The sequence below is a fragment of the Coffea arabica genome, chromosome 10c (assembly GCF_036785885.1).
Source record: "Coffea arabica cultivar ET-39 chromosome 10c, Coffea Arabica ET-39 HiFi, whole genome shotgun sequence".
Classification (NCBI taxonomy): Eukaryota; Viridiplantae; Streptophyta; class Magnoliopsida; order Gentianales; family Rubiaceae; genus Coffea; species Coffea arabica.
In genome coordinates, this window is record NC_092329.1 from 45958622 (window position 1) to 45964665 (window position 6044).

Here is a 6044-nt window from a genome sequence, read left to right on the forward strand (position 1 = left end):
GTTATGTTCACTTGTTCCGCACTTTCTTCTTGAATCATTGGACACATCTCTGTAGAATGACCCATAGTAGTGCAAATCCCACACATCTTGGCCTGTGATGCATTTTCTATAGTCAGTTGTCTAACAAAAGATGTTAACTCAGTCAACTGCTGATGGATAGAGAATGTCTCTATTTCATTCACATTGTATGTCAGGACATTCTCCCTCGTACCAAACTGTTGCGAATTCTCAGCCATTCCTTCAATTAGCTCCCACGCTTCTCGAGAAGTTTTGTTCACCAATACCCTTCCACTTGCAGCATCAATTATATTCCTGTCTCTGAAGAGTAACCTCTCGTAAAAATATTGGATGAGCAGTTGCTCACTTATTTGGTGCTGAGGGCACTTGATGCACAACTTCTTGAATCGTTTCCAATAATCATAGAGCGACTCCCTTGGATACTGTTTGATACCGCATATTTCCTTCCTTAGACTTGCAGCTCGAGACGCAGGAAAATATTTGTCTAAGAATTTTTTCTTCAGTTGGTCCCACGTGGTGATGCTACCTAGTGGTAGGTAGTACAGCCAGTCATTTGTAGAGTCCTTCAAGGAGAAGGGGAATGCCCTCATTTTCATCTGTTCCTCTGTAATTCTGGGAGTTTCATGCTGTTGCAGACGACATCAAACTCCTGCAAGTGCTTGTAGGGTTCTTCACCTGGCGAACCATGAAAAAATGGCAACAGGTGAATTAGACTAGGTTTTAATTCAAATGGAGTGTTATCATTCAAACTTGAGAAAATAATACATAAAGGCTGCTGATTTAAGTCAGGAGTAGCCAACTCCCTTAGTGTTCATGCATTAACCATGGTGACTTCTTCTCGATCTAAGCCACTCGAAGTATTACTAAGTGAATTTGTTCATTAAACTTCTAGCTTAGGTCTCTGAGATACAGCACTAAAGTGCTCTTCTCTGAGTTATCTAGTTTCTTTCCTTGTTTTATGTGCTATCTTTTCTACCACGAGATTGAAAATTAATTCACTTGTATGAGAAGAACGAGACATACACTCGAAAAACACTAGAAAATTAGAACAAAAATGAGTTTAAAAAGAAACAAATAACTAACGTCAGTTCCTAGCAACGGCGCAAAAAATTGACAGGTTGTCGATTCCTGTACAATAATAAAAATAAATTTAGTTGCCAATTAAAATAATCAAAACCCAATTCTGAGTACTGGAGCAGGGACTTTAAATGTGCAATGGATTATTTGATTCACTCTATTCTTGAAGAGTTTGCTTAACCCAATATACAAGAATGGGATTGCTTATTCACAAAGAATTATTGATTTGTAAACGGGCAAGTAGGGTCGTATCCTCAGGGATTGGAGAAAATTCATTTCTTTTCAAATCCACAGTAACAAGGGGGTGTTTTTGTATAAACGATGACAATCAAAGGAGTTCAAATAAAAATAAATAGATAACTAGAAATTAAATGACAATTTACTAAAATTAGAGTAATAATAACTAAAGGTCTAGCCAAGCAGTAACAATTCACCTAATTGATCATCGGTGCACAAGCAATTCTAATTATTTATTAATAAATAGATTATAATTGCCAAACAAGCGATGATAGTCAACCCCTCCTTACTGTGTCGATGATTAAAGTACGCCCGTTAATCACTGCTCTGATTAAGAAATAATTCTAGGTACGTCCATAAGATTTAATTCCCCAATTATTTTACATATTAAAAGAGTCCTATTTTAACCAAATAATGCATTACCAGGATTATTTTAGATTAGCCTGCGTATTTCCCTGATACAAATCTAATCATACCAGTTGTCATTATTTCGAGACAATTAAACAATTACGGATTTAATACTTTCAATTGACAATAGATTATTAAATCAACTCATTATCCGGATTCAAGACAATCAATTAATTAAATAATCATAAGCACTACAATCGGGGAATATGCAAATACTAATAAAAAAGAGGAAAAGATAAAATTAAATCGATCTCACAATTTTTTTATGAACCAAAGCCTCCGTTGTTTCTTGACTAGAAAAGGGAATTTAGTTCATCCCGAATAAGAAAGACCCACGCAAAGTTGCAGCAACAGTTGCGGCCATTGTCTCCAAGAATTGGGAAAATTCAATTTGTTCGAATCAATAAGAAAAGCAAGCTACAGAGAATGATTTAGTCTTCCCATGGCTCCTCACGTACATGGGAGAAATACTACTAAAAGCCAAGAAAGAAAAGTCAAAAGCCAAAACTCCAAAGTAGTTAGCTATCTCTAATTCCTATCTAATTTCTGCCTTGTACTTTGCGGCTGCTACTCGCAAGAAGAAGAAGACTCCAGCCTTTTTTTTTTGAATGCTGTCTTCGGCCAAATTACTAAGAAGGGTAACGTTTTGATATTTCAAAAATGTCCCTAGATGTCTACTACTTGAACTCTTGCCTGATGACTGCCAAATTGGCACTTCTTATGGTATTTTTGTTCTACTCCTTGTAATAAGTGCAAATTTTCAAAAGTGAGTAGAATCTGATAATTAATCCACATTGGGTCAAGTAATAAGGGAAATTAATTATAAAATAAACGATAAATTGCAGCCTATCATGGTGCATATATAGGACTAGAAAAAAGAAGGGATGTCTTTATATGAAACATGCAATCCTAATTTTTGGTTTTACAAATAGAATGGTAGAGCTGTTAAGCGAATCAGATAACTCGCAAGCTCAACCTAACTCGCAAGCTCAACCTAGCTTAACTCATTAAGGCTCAAACTTGGCTTGTTTATTTAAGAAAACAAGTCGAGTTCAAACTTTACATAAGGCCCGAATATTAAATGAGCCGAGCTAGACTCAGTTTGATATACTCGAAATTGGGCTCATAAGTGAAGGCTCAATTGTTATTCCACCCCCTTAAATGCCTCTAATCGTCTATCAATTTTCAGCTCTCTATTTCACATTTTGTCCTAAATGAGCACAATTTTGCCGCTACTCCTTCCATCCCTCTCATCTTCTTCTTCGACTGTCACAAACCACCAAGCAGTCAGGCTGCCACCAGCCCACCACCACTCAACCAATATCATAACCTCTCTACCTCCAAAGCACTGCCATCACATTTTCCTAAATTTTGTAGCCTTCATTCTTCTAGCTACCCTAATAGCTACCAGTTACCACCACTACTGACGAGCCACCAAGCCACCACCACTTCACCATTCTTATTTTCATGGCTACGATTTTGTCACCCTCATTACCCTCCAGGGAGTAGCCAGTGACTGGTATCACCATCTGCTATACCTAATTTGATGAGTGGTTAATCCTTTTTAAGTTACTTTGGTTCCTATCAAAATTCCTAAGACTAGGTGTAAGAATATCTTATAATAAGTAAGTTTCTTAAGCTTTTGTTTTCCTTTTTTTTTTTTTGTTTTGTTGGGTGACCATTTTTTATTTCTTTCCTTTAAATATTTGATTATGAAACTGAAATGATCATCGATTTATTTTTATAGTAAGAAAATGATGGCATCTAGATTAGTATTTTTTTTATAGGTTTTTGAATACATCTTCTTAATGACTACATCTAGATTAATGACTATTGAGTGTATGTCTATATATGATTAGTAATTTCATTCTTATTTCATGACCATACACCATCACATTTCGAAATGTACTAGCTAGTGTACTTAGAAAGTGGGAACCAGAAGGAAACAAATATACAATTTTTCTTTTGAGATAGATGTAGTAGTATATATAACCTATATAAAATAGATAATTTACTATGATTGTCTTGATGAAAATGTAGATTATTTGATAGTTGTTATACTAGCTTATTGAATTTTTGATATGACACCAAACTAATATAGGAAATTAGCATTTTTGGGCTCAAATAGTTGACACGAAACCTATTAATATTGAACTTATGACACATATATTTACATTTTGGGAAAAAAAAGTCTCTAGACTCTAGAGTTTTGTATGTTTGGTAGGTCAACAAGTCGGGTCCATTTGAACTTTTTGCCATGTGTTTAAATCTATGTGATGCATTTCTATTCTTATTTGGTCTTTGATGCTTTTTCGTTCGTATTTCAAATATGTATTTGACATCTGTATTTCAAATATGCATTTGACATTGTTTGGCAAAAATCTCTCTCTGCCATTATTGGATCTTGGACCAACCTACAAGAAATATGATATTATTTCCATATCATTTACTATTAAATTAAATTTCTAGTCGAGATAGCATAATAATTCAATTGTCATGTGATTTTTATTAAATTTTCAGTCTATATTCCCTATGATTTTGGACTATGTTGATTAGTCCCTAAATACATTTACCATTGCACTCTGTCCACATCATATGAGCTGTGACTAATAACATGAAATCTTCACTTCCTTAATCATATTATATTCAACTTAATCATTTTGTTGTACTAGTTATTTGATAGCTTCATTATGTTAGGATTTTTTCTTTCTTGTTAACCATATTTCGTTGTATGCTTTATTTATCAACCCTTTTCTCTTTTCTTGGAAAACAACTATGTAAAGCCCTTCTTTCAATTCACATCAAGGTGTCCTACTATGGAGACAATTAATGAAATAGTAGATCAAGAAATTGACATTGAAGAAAATGTAGATGAGATGAATGAAGAGGAGCTGGAAATAATACAAAAATAGGCCAATCAAGACGGAGGAGGAGAGCAGCAAGGTGATGGTGAAGAACTAGCAAACCCTTTTAAGAAAAAGTCAAGGAAAAAGAAATCAATAATATAAGATAATATGAAAATTGTGAAGTTAGAGAACGGAACAGAAAAAGCACAATGCAATCACTGCAAGAAGTTGACAAAGCATGAGTGGAGCCACATCTCAACACAAGCACCATTTAAATTCATGTCTATAAAGGAAGTTGGTAATTGAGGAGCAAAACAAAATGAATCAACAAGTCTTGTCCTTTATTGAAGGACCATCTGATGGTATTACTTCCATTACTAACTTTTTATATGACCATGCCAAGGTACGAAAGCTTGCTTCTTATATGGCTTTTGTATATGAGTATCCATTTTCTATGATGGACCATGTTGTTTTCAACAAATTCATGAAACTATATCCCAATTATATAAAAAGATCATCTAGTAAACTATCAAGGAAGATTATGTCACTACTTATCAATTTGAAGAAAGAAAATTGAGATCTGTATTAAAGGGTGCTAGCAGGGTCAGTATAACTACAGATTCGTGAAAATCTGATAAAAATTCAGTATATCATTGAGATAGGATATTTCGTTGATTATGATTGGGTGTTATAAAAATCTGTGATGAATTATTGTAATATTTCACCTTTACATACGAGGGGTAATTATTACCGATGCTTTAAGTAAATGTTTTATTGATTGGTAGATTGAGAACAAAATTTCTAATATAATTGTAAACAATGCTTCTTATAATGATGCTTGTATTAGGAGCCTCAAAGTGGATTTTTCTCTAAGAAAGTGATTAAGTATTGGTGGAAAAAATTTTCATATAAGGTGTTGTGCACATATACTTAATCTTTTAGTACAAAATGGTCTTAGTCAACTTGGTAACGTGATTGACATTGTTAGAGAAGGGATCAAATACTTGAACAATTCAGAGGCTTGTCTAATTTAATTTGCCAAAATTGCAAAGCAACTGTAGTTACCCTCTAGAAAATTGATTCTAGACTATCTAACTAGGTGGAATACCACATATCTTATGTTGGATTTGGCATTAGAGTTTGGAGATATTTTTTTCAAAATACGAGGACATTGACCCTAGGTATCACTATGTTCCAAGTGAATATGAGTGGATGAAAGCAAAAAAGTGTACAAATCTTTCATGAAATGACTAACATGATTTTTGGATCCGACTATCCAACTTCTAACATTTTCCTTGTGGAGATTTATAGGATTAAAGAGTTTTAAAATGAAAATGTTCTTGATGTTTCTAATCATATCAGGGCTATGGTTTCGAACATGCTAGCAAAATTTGACAAATATTGGGGAGAAAGTAATGAGCTGCTATCATTAGGTGTTATTCTTGATCCAATTATAAA

At 34.0% G+C, this 6044-nt stretch overlaps 1 non-coding gene across 1 annotated transcript; it reads left to right on the forward strand.

Moving 5' to 3' along the window:
* The first annotated feature begins 366 nt into the window (after positions 1-366).
* Positions 367-473, forward strand: LOC113715235 (small nucleolar RNA R71). The gene has a single exon (XR_003453877.1). It is a non-coding gene; the product is annotated as a small nucleolar RNA R71 (small nucleolar RNA).
* Positions 474-6044: the final 5571 nt, after the last annotated feature.